Here is a 17,638-nt window from a genome sequence, read left to right as displayed (position 1 = left end):
GGGAAAATTCTCCTGGTGTTGTAAAAAGATCCAAAGGAGAATCTCGTCAATGACAGTCACAATGTCTCCTGGCTCACAGCCAGAGACGACCCTCTTCACTGGTCACCCCTGAAGAGATGATGCCTTTACTCAATTCTTATAATGCATCTAGGAAACATTAACCAAAGGTTTTATTATCATTTCAAACATTTTAACCTTGACCTTGAAAGCCTTGTTTCAAGACGACTTAGACTGGAGATATATTGGCATCCACCCCCCATAACAGGCCCTTACTATTTATATGAAGGGTTGTCAAGGAAACCAGGTGTTGAGGATAGCTGCCTAACTTGTCTAGATTTAGAATTTATCATACGTGAGAATGCAGAATGGAACAGAGTGTCATCCTTAGAAAGTACTACAGACAATGGTGCACGGTACAAGATAATTCCATTTAAGCCTTTGCTTCCACTTGGGTATTTGGTTACTGATCAAAGGAATTCCTAATGCTTTAAAACCCCATTTAAAAAAATCACCTAATTCTGAAAATGATTCATTTATCTAAACATTCTTTGTGTGTGCCAGATTCTGTACTAGATGTTATGGGGAAAAAAAATAACAAATGTGGAACATTCTGATTTCCTAGGAGATCACAGTTAAAGGAAAAGAGTATTATATTTATGATAATTACAATAACACATTTGTTGAATACTCACTTTCTAACTGACACTATAAGAAATTTACAAATATTATCTTTCAAGTTACACAATAACCCTAATAAAGTAGACTTCAAGGAAGTCACATAATCCTGAAGAACTATAGGAGCTGGGGCAGAAAATCTGATTTGCTTCGTTCCAAAAGTCTTAATCATTGTGGAAACTGACTCAAAGAAGATCGTCAAATTATCATTAGGCAATGAAAGCTAAATATAAAGTCTTACTAGAATTCTTGAGATAGAGCACCAACTGCACCTGGAAGTAGGAAGTGAAATCAGAAAAGGAGAAGATGACCACTCTACTGAGCTCATACTCGCAACACAAATGAACACTGCAACACAGTGACAGTCGATACAGCTAACAAAGTCACCAACCTCCTCAGCACAAATGTATGACGTCTGTGGCTTTCCAAGTGGTCAGTAACATTCTACTAGGCAATATGTTAATTACGTAGAATAAAAACGCAGAAAGAAAAGCTTGAAAAATAAGTCTAGATCCCAAAAGCCTTGTTTCAAGATGACTTTGACTGGAGATATATTGGCATTCACCCCCCATAACAGTCCCTGTGCTATACAGTAGGTCCTGGTTGGTTATCTATTTACATATAGTAGTTGTTGTTCAGTCACTCAGTCATGTCCAACTCTTCATAATGCTATGGACAGTGGCATGCCAGGCTTCCCTGTACTTGACAATCTCTTGGAGTTTGCTCAAGTTCATGTCCATTGAGTCAGTGATGCCATCAAACCCTCTCATCTTCTGTCACCCCCTTCTCCTCCTGCCCTCAATCTTTCCTAGCATCAGGGTCTTTTCCAATGAGTTGGATCTTTGCATCAGGTAGCCACAATACTGGAGCTTCAGCATCAGTCCAATGAATATTCAAGGTTGATTTCCTTTAGGCTTGATTGATTTGATCTCCTGGCTTTCCAAGGAACTCTCAGGAGTCTTCTCCAGCACCACAGTTTGAAAGCATCAATCTTTGGCGCTCAGCCTTCTTCATGATCCAACTCTTATATCTGTTCATGACTACTAGAAAAATCCTAGCTTTGGTTATATGGACCTCTGTAGGCATGTCTCTGTGTATCTACTAATCCTTAGCACCTCAAGAGGGAGCCAGAGAAAATCTTGGCCTCTGATGCTCAGCCTTCTGTATGAGCAACGCTCACAGCAATGCTCAGAGGGCCCAGAGCAAAAGCCCTCTGGAGGCTGGGTGCCCTTCTCCATAACATAGATGAAGATCAGCTGCAGTCACAACCCAGATGAGGATCACCTGGGCCCACTCCCAGACCTGTTCCAGAAAAACTAACTTGGGATATCTAGTGGTAGGGCCTGGCATCACTGCTTGTTTTGGTTTCATAAAGATCGCACAGGAGTGATGCTAACATACGATTAAGGGGGAGGGCTGGCATTGTTTTTTGGGTATTGTTTGTCATTTAAAAAGCTATCAAGTGACTGTTTTGTGCAATCAAGCCCTAGGTACCCAACAACTGGGGAAATGAACCAACCAATACATGCTAACTTCCGGCTGGGACCATCAACAGTCAGATTAACGGCACGGCTTTATAACTTCAGTGTGCTGCTGTTACCTGCACAGATATCATCAAGTCCCTAACTATAGATGTTTGTTTGTTTTTTACCCTCTGGTGTGGGAATACTTAAGCCTTCCTGATCTGAAAGCAACCTGGAATAATGAAAGGAGCCTGGACTCAGACTTGGAAAACACAAGCTGGAGTCTGGTCCATCCTCGGCTCTGTCTTTCAGATTCAACATCTAAAAAACAGAGCCAAGCCATTGACATTGGTTCTGGGAGACTGAGGATGGGATGATGTACACAGAAGCAGCTAGCAGAGGGCCTGACAGGGTCTGCGCTCAGGAGCTGCTAGTTAATTCTGAATCCAGAATAAGGAATAGTTCATTACTTGACAAGCAGAATAAAGGTCTGATCACAGGGAGGGAGTTCAGAATGCCAGTGCCTCGCCACAGCTGCCAGCACCCGTGACTCCCCTCGCTTCTTCACAATGGCTGGTTGTGGAGGGGAGGGCTTATGTATTATGTATATATAATGTAAATGCAACAAGCACACTCGTGGACACAATGTACATTAAGTAATAGCACCATATTAATAATAACAGGGGATGGGAAAGGGGAGTTTCAGCAGCGCTATTATGCCTGTGAATAAGATGTTGATCACTGCTTGCTATTTTCTCTTCAAACATATTATTTAGCCAGTAGTGAGCAGATTTAAAACCCACTGGGGTTCTTGAATTCAGCCTGGCTGAGTGGTTAAATCCAATGAAAACATCCTAGTTAGATAAGTTTTTAGCCAAGGGAGTTGAGTATATAAAAGGATATTTAACAGGTCAGTTTCTAAAAATGTCCATCTTTCAAAAACAATAAAAGGAATAATGATGGTATTGATGATAACAATCATGGATGCAGGGCATTGGCGAGGTTTGCAATGCAGTTTCATATTGCATTGCATTCTTGAAAACATTCTGTGAATTAAGCAAGGAAGGAATTTGTATCTCCATTTTACATACAGGATACTAAAACTTCAAAACATCATCATCCACAAGGACCTACTAAATAGCACAGAGAACTCTGCTCAATGTTACGTGGCAGCCTGGATAGGAAGGGAGTTTAGGGGAGAATGGATTCATGTATGGGCTTCCCGGGTGGAACCAGTGGTAAAAAACCCACCTGCTAATGCAGAAGACATGGGTTCGATCCCTGGATCGGAAACATAGCCTGAAGGAGGGCACAGCAACCCACTCCAGTATTCCTGCATGGAGAATCCCATGGACAGAGAAGTCTGGTGGACCACAGTCCAAAGGGTCGCTCTTTGCGACCTTTACACAAGGCTGAAGTGACTCAGCACACACAGATGGATACATGTATGTGTATGGCTGAGTCACTCTGCTATTCACCCGAAACTATCACAAAAGTGTTCATCAGTTAGCCTCCATATAAAATTAAACACAAACAAAAACATCACTGTTCAAAGTCCCATAATTAGTGAATGGTAAGGTTGAAACCCGCTTCTTCTGATCTTCAGGAAAATGACTTTTATAGAGTCTAGGGCCTTCTGATGCCTCTGTGATACCTTGATTTGATCATGGGAAGCAGACAGAATTTACAGACTGTGAAGTCCTGTCTATTGTTCTTAAACAAGAAAACTCACATTTTGACACCTTTTGCCAAAATCCAGTTGGTGATATGGTACAACATGGTGTGAAAACTTGAAATGTTTCCAAGTTTCCTATTCAAATGTTATCCTTATTTTGCAATAATCCTGGAGTGCTTTACATATTTCAATTAGGGACCAAAGAGGATCTGGCCCCTTGGTGCCCCAAATGAGGTTAGAGTTATGAATGAATATCACCATGGGCCATGGGGTCCTCAGGTCAAGTGTCCAGTAATGAACATCTGCTTACATTTGATGTGACTGGGAATAAAAAGACATAAATCCATCTGGCTGGTCTCTGACATAGGGACTTAATTTTCTATCCCACTGCTTTCCAAAGCACCACAGGTTGGTCAGGGCTTGCCTAAACAGTGGAGTCACCCTTAAGTTTTTCAGATTCTAATGCAGTGCTTCTCAGCCCGGTGTAAATTTCCCCCCTCAAAGGCATTTGGCAATGCTTGGAGACATTTTGGCTGCTGCCACATGAGGGAAAGAATGCTATTGGTACCTAGTGGGGAGATGCTAGAGAGACTGTTAAACATCATCAGACAGGATGGCCCCCACAACAAAGACATATCAGGCCCAGAACATCAAGAGTTGAGGCCCCTTGATGGGAAGTTTTAGTGAAGACTCAGAAAAATGTGTGGATGAACAGCAGGATCTTAATTTGATTCTGGTACGAGAGTACATGTTTTGCTCAATTTTGACCTACTCGAAAATTCTACATTATCCAGAGTTAAGGAACTGCTTCTGAGGAAAGAGATTAAGGCTTTAAAGCCCTCAGCATCTTGACTTAAAGAAAAAGTGACAAGTCCACAACCCTCCACAAGTAAGAAAGAGAATTAAATGAGGCTTTACAAATGAAAGAATATAAACTTGAGACAAACAAGAATGTCCAGGGGCAGATTCAAGAAAGAGACTTAGTTGGAGCAATGAACCCTCCACAAGAGGGATTCCATGTTTCCACATGGCTGAACGTCTCCTCTGCCAACCAGGTAAGCCTCATCTTAAACTCAACTTTACACTGAACCAAAGATGCTGAAACTGAAACTCTAATACTCTGGCCACCTGATGTGAAAAGCTGACTCACTGGAAAAGACCCTGAGGCTGGGAAAGATTGAGGACAGGAGAAGAGGGCGGTGACAGAGGATGAGATGGTTGGATGGCATCACTGACTCAATGGACATGAGTCTGAGCAAACTCTGGGAGACAGTGAAGGACAGAGGAAGCCTGGCATGTGGCAGTCCATGGAGTTGCAAAAGAGACATGACTTATCAACTGAACAATGTTGATAACCCTAACCCTAGCAGACAGAACCCCTCCTTGTCCCACTAAAGCCTGTCACTTCCTCAGTGTTCCCAACCTTTGCTAATACCACTGGGCACCCACCAGCTTGTTACAGAATTCTAGGAGTTGAACTTGATCCCTCTCTCCCTACATCCAAACAGGTCCAAATCCTGTCACATCTGCTGTTAACACCTACCTGCCTTTCAAGGCAGTTACCTGGAGAGGATGAAGGCAGCCTCCAGAGGCAGTTTTGAACAAAAACACTTATAAGCTTTCTCTTTGGGCACTATCATGGCATACAATGGGAGATCTGGAGCAGAGGAGCCAACTCTATTCTTTTCTGATGTTTTACTCATCTTCCATGACATCTGACCACACTGTCACCAGGTCTCTAGACCTGAGAACCTTAGGACTGGTATCTTGGACTCACCGGTTCATTTTAGCAAAGCCCCTAGGGCAAAGAGCTGACTTTCTGTTGCACATTATCTAATAAATAAGAGACAAAGAACTTCAGGCAGGAGTTTAACAATGCCTCTCCCACGAAGTTGCCTCTTCTGCCTCCAAACCCACTGAATAGGTCAGGGAAACCGGTTTTAAAATGAACTCTGAATGTAAAATGAAAGTTCAGTTCTCCAAATGTAAGGCCAATTAGGTCCACGCTCATCTGCTATTAAGCATGCTTCTCTCCACCTTATTTACTCTGCGGGTAACACACTCCGGCATTTGTCTATCTATTAATTATCTCCCCCATACAAGCATCCTTTTTATCTTTTGTGGAAGACTCACATTTTTTTACATTGGAAACTCCCTTAGTGCTTTCCAAGACATTTTGCAAATAAAAGACATTCCATTTGTTTTTTGTTCAAATGTGGACACAATGACTACTTGGACAATGAAGACCAGAGGTAAAATGATCCAATTTCCCCCTTTATAGGCAGCCTGAGCAATGTTGGGAGATACTCTTCGTAATCTAGTTTATTAGGTCCTTCCCCTATGAAAAGGTGTAGCCTTCATAAGTGAAAAATAGAAAGAAGTACCAGGCAGATAAAAGAAATGCATTTCTTTCTTTTCTGACAGAAAAAGTGCAATGATAAGGGTATTAAGTTTTATAGCTAAGCTCAGCAGATCATAAGCAGGCAAAGGAGTTCCGCTTGGGGAAAGCTACTTTCTTCTCCAGGCAATGAAAGCCTATCGCTAATTCACACGGCAAGATAAAAAGCTCTCCACCTGTTCTTGAGAGTGAGGCAACCTAACATGGGGAATGCTTCTGTCCCTTCCGGAACTCACACTGCCCCCAGGCCAGCTCCAAGTCCCGCCTCTCCCGGAAGCCTTCCCCGACTATCCAGCTGGTAACAGATTGGTGCGGCACTCTTTCCTCTTTCTCTGCGCTGTCACTCAAGTCATGCCCAACTCTTTGCAATCCCATGGACTGCAGCCCGCCATGCTCTTCCGACCATGGAATTTTCCAAGCAAGAATACTGGAATGGGTTTCTACTCCCTCCTCCAGGGGATCTTCTTGACCAGGGATCGAACCCGTGTCTCTTGCGTCTCCTGCACTGGCAGATATATTCTTTACCGCTGTACCACCTGGGAAGTCCCTCCCTATTTCTCTGGTTTCCAATCAAATCCTTGGAAAAGACATTAACTTTCCTGCATCTGCATTCTCCACAGTGTGCATTCAGCCCATCCTTATCTCCTGATTGATTGGCACCCAGGCACCGACCTGAGTTGTTTCCTCTTAATTAGGAGAGAATTCAGCTACCTGTTAATTAGAGTCAGCATCAGCTTTCCCAAGCCAGCCAGCCGCCATTCATTGCTGAGAGAATGGGAACTATGCAGTCCGTTCACCTTGGTCTTACCAGGGGCGCGTGAGCACCTCCTCTTGTAGACTAAGTGCCTCAGGAAATCCCAATAAAGCCAGCCAACCCACGCTCCAAACTAGTTAACTCAGAAGTCACAGATGAGAGAGAGAGAGAAATGGGGATGGCAGCACTTACGGTGATCATTCCTGCTTCCTAGGCACGCATTTTCTTCTAACGGTAAACCTGTAGAGGCTAGTGTAGGAGACTGTTTGCCTTCCCTAAGCCACTCTGCTCATTCTTAACTGTAAAGACTGCAACCCGCCCCCTCTCCCCGCAACACGCACGCACACACTGAAGCCCTCACCTGCCCAGTCTCCTCTGTAGATAGATGTGAGTGGACACAGGACACAATCATGGCCAATGCAGCTGAGGGGAAGTCAGCTGCGAGATTTGGGGAGAAAGAGTCCTTCCTTGAGAGAGAGGAATAAAGTTTCTCTTTTCCCCTCCCCTATCCTGTGAGGAGATGACTGCTGGATTTGCAATGACCACAGTAACCACGAGGAACCCAAGAGAATCCCCAAGAGGACTACCAATCTCACATAAAACTGCCAAACTTCCTGCTATGTGAGAAAAAATAACTAAGTCGTTTAAGTCATCTTTACTGGGGTCTTTCCCCTCCACCCCCACTTGCACCAAAAGCAATCTATTTGATATAAGATCATCATGATGAAGACTAGGAAGCAAAACACTTTTGCTTTAACCAAAACACTTTCAGAACTTCTCCTGAGAACTGCTGTAGTCCAAAATGGTAAGTCTAGAATAGATGAACCAACAACATTCTGACCACACAGATAGAGCAAGCATCTCTGGGGCTGACAAAAGGGTGTGAAGCAAATTCCTAATGCTCTCTCTCCACATTAGGCCCCATTATCTATTCCACAAACACATCTCAGATATGATCTGAGTCAGGACTACCCAACTTTTTTGGCCCCAGGGACCAATTTCATGGAAAATAATTTTCCACTGACCAGGGCAGGGCGGATGGTTTCCAGATGATTCAAGCAGATGACATTTACTGTGAACTTTATTTCTATTATTATTACATAAGCTCCACCTCAGATAATCAGACATTAGATCCCAGAGGTTATGGGACCCCTGATCTAAGTGAAAAGGATTCGCCAAAGGACAAAAAGCCCTGAGAAATTCTTAGAGCCCCCCTCCAACCAGTTTCTCGCCAGCAAGCCCCTCATGCATAAATGACAGCCTCGATGCATATTCAGCCAGGTTGGACTCCACAGCACGTGTGCTCTTATACCCACGAGCAAGCTGTGCTGCCCTCCACACTGGCAGAAAAGGCTCCTATTTGGTTACCTACCTGTTTCATGTCACTGTCTTCTCTTTCCTTTTCTCCCTCTTTCCCTCCCTTCTTTCAGAAAGAAAATCATACTTCTTAAAAACTGTGGTACTATAGAAATTTTGTAAAATGGACCAACAAAGAGAACTAGATTTTGAGTACCCAGAGGGGACCTACCAAATGTTACCAATGATCTTCCGCTTGCAATCATTACTGGGTATAGGGGAAGTAGCATTGTCTTTTTTTTTAAACTTAGTATTACATTGCAAGTATTTTTCATGTATTCAAGTGACGCTCAACTTTATGTTATTAAATCAACATGTGCGTGCGTGTTAAGTCACTTCAGTCGTGTCCGACTCTTTGCGACCCCATGGACTGTAGGCCACCATGCTCCTCTGTCCATGGGATTCTCCAGGCAAGAACACTGGAGTGGGTGGCCATGCCCTCCTCTAGGAGATCTTCCTAACCCAGGGGTTGAACTCACGTCTCCTAGGTCTCCTGCATTGGCAGGCAGGTTCTTTACCATTAAATCTTGCCAAAAGAGTGATTTTTGAGAAGCTTCAAATGTGTCATTGTAAGGATGTACTATAGTATATCTACCCTTTCACCACTGTAGAGATGTAAATTGTGTGTAATGTTTGCTGCTGCTAAGCAAACAATAACATAATGAGTCTCTGATTCTGTTTGACCACACATTTTTGCATCATCTAGCTTGTATATATTTTTAAAGAATCTTGATAAGTACTGCCAAACTATTAAAAAAGGTTACTCTGATATTCGTTTATAACAGATGCTTTCATGAGAGTTAGTCCTGCTAGATACTGGCCAATATTAGGTGATGCATGCTTAAAGCTTTGCCATTTATATTGTTGTTCAGCCGCTAAGTCATGCCTGACACTGTGACCCCGTGGACTGCAGCACATCCAGGCTTCCCTGTCCTTCGCTCCCACAGTTTGCTCAAATTCATGCTCATTGAGTTAGTGATGCTATCTAACCAACTCATCCTCTGCTGCCCTCTTATCCTTTTGCTTTCGATCTTTCCCAGCATCAGGGTCTTTTCCAGTGAGTTGACTCTTTACATCATGTGGCCAAAGTATTGGAGTTTCAACTTCAGCATCAAGTCTTTCCAGTGAATATTCAGGGCTGATTTCCTTTAGGATTGACTGATTTGGTCTCCTTGCAGTTCAAGTGACTCTTGAGTGTCTTCTCCAGCGCCACAGTTCAAAAGCACCAATTATTCAGTGCTCAGCCTTCTTTATGGTCCAGTTCTCACACCCATACATGAATACTGGAAAAACCATAGCTTCGACTATATGGACCTCTGACGGCAAAGTCATGTCTCTGCTTTTTAATACACTGTTTAGTTTTGTCATAGTTTTGCTGGCAAGGAGAAAGCACCTTTTATTTTCATGACTGCAGTCACCATCTGCAGTGACTTTGGAGCCCAAGAAAAGAAAATCTGGCACTGCTTCTACTTTTTCCCCTTTCTATTTGTCATGAAGTGATGGGACCGGATGCCATAATCTTAGTTTTCTGAATGGTGAGTTTTAAGCCAGCTTTTTCACTCTCATCTTTCACCCTCAATCAAGGGGCTTCTTAGTTCCTATTCACTTTCTGCCATTAGAGTGTATCATCTGCACATCTGAGCTTGTTGAAATTTCTCACTGTAATCTTGATTCCATCTGGTGAGTCATCTAGCTTTGCATTCAGCATGATACACTCTTCGCTCCGGGAGTTGGTGATGGACAGGGAGGCCTGGCGTGCTGTGATTCATGGGGTGGCAAAGAGTCAGACATGACTGAGCAACTGAACTGAACTCTTCATATAAGTTAAATAAGCAGGTTGACAATATACTCCTTTCCCAATTTTGAACTGGTCCGTTGTTCCATGTAAGATTCTAACTTCTTGATCCACATACAGGTTCCCCATGAGATAGCTAAGGTGGTCTGGTATTTCCATCTCTTTAAGAATTTTCCACAGTTTGTTGTGATCCGCACAGTCAAAGTCTTTTGTGTAGTCAAGGAAGCAGATGTTTTTCTGGAATTCCCTTGCTTTCTCTCAGTTCAGTTCAGTTGCTCAGTCGTGTCCGACTCTTTGCAATCCCATGAACTGCAGCACTCCAGGCCTCCCTGTCCATCACCAACTCCTGGAGTCCACCCAAACCCATGTCAATTGAGTCAGTGACGCCATCCAACCATTTCATCCTCTGTCATCCCCTTCTCCTCCTGCCCCCAACCTTTCCCAGCATCAGGGTCTTTTCAAATGAGTCAGCTCTTCCCATCAGGTGGCCAAAGTATTGGGAGTTTCAGCTTCAACATCAGTCCTTCCAATGAACACCCAGGACTGATCTCCTTTAGGATGGATTGGTTGGATCTCCTTGAAGTCCAAGGGACTCTCAAGAGTCTTCTCCAACACCACAGTTCAAAAGCATCAATTCTTCGGCACTCAGCTTTCCTTATAGTCCAACTCTCACATCCATACATGACCACTGGAAAAACCATAGCCTTGACTAGATGCACATTTGTTGGCAAAGTAATGTCTCTGCTTTTTAATAGGCTGTCTAGGTTGATCATAACTTTCCTTCCAAGGAGTAAGCATCTTTTAATTTCATGGCTGCAATCACCATCTGCAGTGATTTTGGAGCCCAGAAATATAAAGTCAGACACTGTTTCCACTGTTTTCCCATTTATTTGCCCTGAAGTGATGGGGCCAGATGCCATGATCTTAGTTTTCTGAAAGTTGAGCTTTAAGCCAACTTTTTCACTTTCACTTTCATCAAGAGGCTCTTTAGTTCTTCTTCACTTTATGCAATAAATGTGGTGTCATCTACATATCTCAGGTTATTGATATTTCTCCCAGCAATCTTGATTCCAGCTTGTGCTTTATCCAGCCCAGCATTTCTCATGATGTACTCTGCATATAAGTTAAATAAGCAGGATGACAATATACAGCCTTGACGTACTCCTTTTCTTATTTGGAATCAGTCTGTTGTTCCATGTCTAGTTCTAACTGTTGCTTCCTGACCTGCATACAGATTTCTCAAGAGGCAGGTCAGGTGGTCTGGTATTCTCATACCTTTCATAATTTTCCACAGTTTATTGTGATCCACACAGTCAAAGGCTTTGGCATAGTCACTAAAGCAGAAACAGATGTTTTTCTGGAACTCTCTTGCTTTTTCGATGATCCAGCGGATGTTGGCAATTTGATCTCTGGTTCCTCTGCCTTTTCTAAAACCTGCTTGAACATCTGGAAGTTCACAGTTCACGTATTGCTGAAGCCTGGCTCTAGGATCCAACAAAAGGTGGTAATTCGATCTGCCATTTAGATATAAAAATCTTATTTCCTATTTCATTAAATAGTAATACTGTCTGTTTCTCTATATATATGTATATTTTAAACTGTTTGCTTATTCTATTGTGTGAATTCCTTTACTCTCATTCATTACTCATTTTCCACTGGTCTATTTATTTTTCCTATTGATTTGTAAAAGTCCTTTATATGTTATCTACTATGTTTGTTTAAAGTATAATTTTCCCAATTTATCATTTGCCATTTAATTTTGTTTCAGTTGCTGACTGACATTCAAAAATTTCCCCCTTGTTTTTTCATTTTAATTAATCACATCTACTAGACTTTTCCTTTGACAATTTTTTCCATCTCCCTTGGGCATATGCAAATTTTCCTTACCCTTGGATGAAAATGTTCATATTTTTCTTCCAACTTTAATATGTTTAATGTTCATATTTTCTTCCAGCTATGTTTTAAATGTAACTCCTTAACCAACCCCAAATTTATCTTTTGCATCTGATGATTTTCTATTTAACATTTTCCCCAAATCCTTAATCTTTACAATAATGCCGTTTGCTGCATAACCTACTCTTTCTCTATAGGCTGCTAATTCTTCCTTAGGAAAGGGGTGACAAATACCTAGAATATAAGGTATCTCTCTTGCTCTTTTTCATATTCACAGCTGAGAGAAATAACTGCTCCTGGGACTTTTCCTTGCTGAATGGAGGAAGAAACTTCAGCATCCTTACCAAGACTTCTTCCTTCAATTGTTTACTTAGAGTCAGTATGGGAAAGCAATATGCCAACAAGGATGGGGTGGTTAAGACCATCCAGTGGATTTTACTTTGCACCAGATGAGTCAGACTTATAACCAAGAACTTAAGACTTTGAAGATCCTTAACAATTATACAATGAAGATATTGAACAAATAATTATACAATGACAAGTATTATGACAAAGAAAGCACAGAGTGGCATGAGAATCCATAAGAGGAGACGAACCCAAATAGTAATAGAATGGTGGGCCAAGAATAGCGTTCTTGAGATTAAGCAGAGTTCTAAATGATAGATGCCTGTCTCAGGTAACATGGTGAGCTAGATAACCCAAAACCACTCTCTCTGGGACATATATACATACTATTGTTCAGTCGCCCAGTCATGTCTGACTCTGCGACCTCATGGACTGCAGCACGCCAGGCCTCCCTGTCCCTCACCATATATACGTATATATGTATAGTTTTATATGCATATATATTTACATATATGATATATTCAATATAGGCATGATATATACATATTCTATACCTTATATATACACAGTATATATTGGACTGCCCAGATAATTCAGAGGTAAAGAATCTGCCTGCCAGTGAAGGAGATGCAGGAGATGTCAGTTTGATCCCTGGGTGAGGAAGATGTCCTGGAGGAGAAAATGGCAATCCACTCCAGAATTCTTACCTGGAAAATCCCATGGATGGAGGAGCCTGGTGGGCTACAGTTCATAGGGTTGCAAAGAGTCAGACACGACTGAGCACACATGCATACTATATATATTAAGATACAGATTATATAATAGTTATGCATAAGTCATTATTATGTACATATAATTATATATTTATACCATATATATAATATATATACAAATATATAAAACGTAATTGGGAAAAACTACAAACATTAAGAGCAAAGCAAAGTTGGACAATTAGACTGTAAGTAATTCCTGAAACCAAGTGCTGCCCTAAGGGAAGCAGCCCTTGAACTCTGCTCTCATTGCCGTAGGTGGGGTGCGGAAGAGAGAAGGCAGGGACCATGGGCTGCCCTAAGAAGAGAGGACGCTCTATGAAGTTAGGACCCAGAAGACGGTACTTCCTGCATAAACGTGATCTGGAAATAAACTCCACCATCCAGGACAGAAAAGACAGGAAACACCTGCTCTTTAAACCTGATGGAGAACTGTGGCTGGATGCAGAGAGGGAATCTTGAGAATGAGCACCCATTCTGTAAGCTGTACCATACTCAGGCTACCTGTTACTCCCATAAACATCAATGGAGAATTTAATTCAAAGTAATCAGGACTGACAGTGCCTTAGGCAACTGGCAGCAATAAATGCAAACACTATTTCAGGCCAACAGAGGATTACACCCCACTGATTTCACCAATCAGCAAGGGATTTTACACAGTGCTATGTGTTGGTTAAAACCCAGACCTAGGGCCAGGCTGAAGGGCTTCTTTCCTGTTTCCACCCCTTTCTAACCCAGAGGCTCTAGCCAAATTGTCTCTGTCTCAGTCTCTCATCTCAGGTTTCACATCTGCAAAATGGGATCATAACAGCACTGATTTTAACGGGTTGTCACGAGAAATGAATGAGATAATCTACATTAAATGTTTATGACTATATCTGGTATGTGATAAATACCAAATAAACTATTGGATATTAATGCTACTTGTCATCATTTTTATGTGTATCATTTTATACTATCTTCTATTCTTTAGCTTAATATTTTCTCCATTGTTCATTATTAGATTGCCAGATGTCTGTCATTTTCTATACACAGAAGCAGCTTTGAAAATTTTAATTGTTTTCTGTTTTTTTGTTTTTCTTACTTCATGGACTTGTGCTGCTAACTTTATTTCCCTTCTGCTTTCCTCAGGTCCATACCACTGTTCTTGTCTAAATTACCCAGTGGAACGTGAGATTCATTGATCATTATCTTTGTTTTTGAGTAATGAAAGCATTGAAGGATATTAAAACATCTCCAGTGACAGCTTTGGGCACATGCCATAAACTTTATTGTGAAATGTTCTTTTGCTGTTTCCAGAATAGGCAATCATTTTAATTTTTATTTCCTTTTGGATTAAATAAGCATTTAAAAAAATTCTTCACCCTCTCCTAATTTCCAAGTATCTTGAACCACCCATTTAAAACTTTGTTTTTTCTTTTACAATTTTTTAAACCGGAGTATAGTTGATTTATAAAGTTGTGCCAATCTCTGATGTATAGTAAAGTGACTCAGTTACAAACATGAAGAAATACTTTTTTAATATTCTTTTCCATTATGGTTTATCACAGGAGATTGAATATGGTTCCCTGTGCTACAGAGTAGGACCTTGTTTATCCATCCTATAGATAACAGTTCACATCTGCTAATCCCAAAATCCCAGTCCTCCCCCCACCCAATCCTCTCCCCTTGGCACAAATGAACCCATCTACAAACAGAAACAGACTCACAGACACAGAGATTAGACTTAAAAGTTTGTTTCTGACATGCAGTTTTACTACATTGTGGCCCAAAGTGGGGCCTATATAGTTTTTATGATTTGAATTTTAAGGTTTTCTTTGGCCTTCAATTTATGTAATTTTTTCATGAACACTAGAAAATCCATTTTTATTCCATTTGGAAATCCATTTTCATTCCATTTCATGGATATGAAATCGATAGCTATTGATATTGAATAGTTTATTTTTTATTTTTGTAATAGTTTTAAACTATGTTTTTAAGAATACAATTTGCATTCTTAGTGGCTGAAATTCTCCCAATACATCTTCTATTTCTATCAGCTTTTGCTTATATATTTGGAAGATTTCTACTTGGAAAACAGCTTGGCTATTATATCCTCTTGTGAAAACCACACTCCTTCAAATGTAACTAAATCAAATACATTTAATTGGATAAAATTAATAATTTTGAACTGATGAAATTATTAATTTTACCCAATTAAAATGTATTTAGTTATATTTGTATTCATCTGCAATTAACATAGCTTTGCTGTATTTGTCTTTGTAAGTCTGAGACATAATATATATTTTTAAACTTTATAATTTATTTTAGGTGTGCTTATTAAACATAGTAAGCACACAGCTAAGATACCACTATTTGATCAAGCACCAGAGTTTTGTCCAACCATAGAAGAGATGCCCTCCTCCAGGGGATCCTCCCAACTCAGGGACTGAACCCAGGTCTCCCTCATTGCAGGCAGATTCTTTACCATCTGAGCTCTTACACTGAAGTGTAAGATTCATTTCAAGTTTTTTTTTTGCATATACTGTCTAGTGAAGTCAAAATTCACTTTTCCACATATGACTAATAATGCAGCATCATAATTTTTTTCTCATTTTCTTTGCTTCCTACATATTTTATATAGTGTCTGTTTCCTTTGTAGTAATCATCTCCAATAACTTAGTTTCAAATCTATTAAACTATGGTGCTGGAGAAGGCTCTTGAGAGTCCCTTAGATAGCAAGATCAAACCAATCAATCCTAAAGGAAATCAACCCTGAATACTCTTTGGAAGGACTGATTCTTAAGCTCCAATACTTTGGCTACCTGATGCAAAGAGTCACTGAAAAAAGACTCACTGAAAAAAGCCCTTATGCTGGGAATGATTGAGGGCAAGAGGAGAAGGGGGCGACAGAGGATGAGATTGTTGGATGGCATCACTGATTCAATGGACAGGAGTTTGAGAAAACTCCGGGAGATAGTGAAGGACAGGGAAGCCTAGTGTGCTGCAGTCCATGGGGTTGCAAAGAGTTGGACACGACTTAGCGAATGAACAACGTAACTTTACTAGTGGTCACCTTTAAGCTATTCAGAAACATCTATTTTTTTCCTGATAATCAGAATGAAGGGTTAGATACCATCTGAGTTATCCCACACAACGACTGAAGCAAAGCAGGTTTCAAACCCAACCCATAATTTCAAAGCTGCTTTAAAATGCCTGTGATCAGCTGTTTCCTTGTATATTTGCAGGAACAACTTTTGACATCTACATTCAGCTTAGAAACTGACTCAAAACAATTATTTACAGATCATTCCATGTGTAACCTCTTCCAGTATATAATGCCTGCCCCTTTAAAACAAGACCTCTTCAATTATGAATATTCATTTTGATTGCTTTTCTTTGGTTGGCTGGCAAATAACTTATGATACTTTCTTCAAGAAGTATATACTAGTGCATATTTTGTGAGCACTTGCAGAGCATTTCTTTTTTTTCTGTTGTCTTTTATATAAGAGAACTTGACTGGCATTCTTGGGTCTCTGTCTTGCTCAAAACTCTACAGACATTGCAGTAGGACGTTTATTATTATAGTGAAAATTTTGGCTCTTCAAACACAGGACGGTTTTCTCCACTTACCCTTGCCTTATTAGGTAGCCTTAGATACCAAGGTCTACCCTTTGCCCATGGACCCAAACATATGTGGCTACTGAGCCTGTGAAACACAGCCTGTTGAAGTTGAGAGAAATAAAACATATGCTGGACTTCAAAGACTTCATGTAGGAAAAAGGTATGCAAGATATCTCATTAATAATTTAAAAAATACTGATCACATGTTGACATGATGATATGTTAGATATACAGGATTAAATAAAATGCAGTATTAAAATTCACTTCAATTGTTTCACTTTGTACCATAAAGAAGGCTGAGCACCAAAGAACTGATGCCTTTGAACTGTGGTGCTAGAGAAGACTCTTGAGAGTCTCTTGGACTGCAAGGAGATCAAATCAGTCCATCCTAAAGGAAATCAACCCTGAATATTCATTGGAAGGACTGATGCTGAAGCTGAAGCTCCAATACTTTGGCCACCTGATGTAAAGAGCCAACTCATTGGAAAAGACCGTGATGCTGGGAAAGATTGAAGGCAAAAGGAGACAGGGGGTGACAGAGGATGAGATGGTTGGATGGTATCACTGACTCAATGGACATGAATCTGAGCAAACTCCAGTAAACAGTGGAGGACAGAGGAGCCTGCTGTGCTGCAGTACACGGGCTTGCAAAGAGCTGGACATGACTGAGCGACTGAACAGCAACAATAACAAGGGAACTTTTGATTACATGGGATTCATCATTACAGTTCTATTGGAAGGCAATGCTCAAGAGACAGACTACTCGGATTCCTATTTTGGTTCCACAGTACTGAGTAATTTCCACAAGTCTCTTTTATAAGCTTCTATTCCCTCACCTGGAAATGGGTGAAAATAGTTATACTCACCTCAAGGATTATTGTGGAAATAAAATAAGATTATGCATGTTAAGC

At 40.9% G+C, this 17,638-nt stretch overlaps 1 protein-coding gene across 2 annotated transcripts in view; it reads right to left on the bottom strand.

Moving 5' to 3' along the window:
* LARGE1 (LARGE xylosyl- and glucuronyltransferase 1) overlaps positions 1-17,638 on the bottom strand; it is a 593,562-nt gene that overhangs the window by 265,164 nt on the left and 310,760 nt on the right. The window lies entirely within an intron of this gene.

The sequence above is a fragment of the Odocoileus virginianus genome, chromosome 23, assembly GCF_023699985.2.
Source record: "Odocoileus virginianus isolate 20LAN1187 ecotype Illinois chromosome 23, Ovbor_1.2, whole genome shotgun sequence".
Taxonomy (NCBI): Eukaryota; Metazoa; Chordata; class Mammalia; order Artiodactyla; family Cervidae; genus Odocoileus; species Odocoileus virginianus.
The sequence above is the reverse complement of the archived record's forward strand: the minus strand, read 5'-3'. Positions and strand labels throughout refer to the sequence as shown.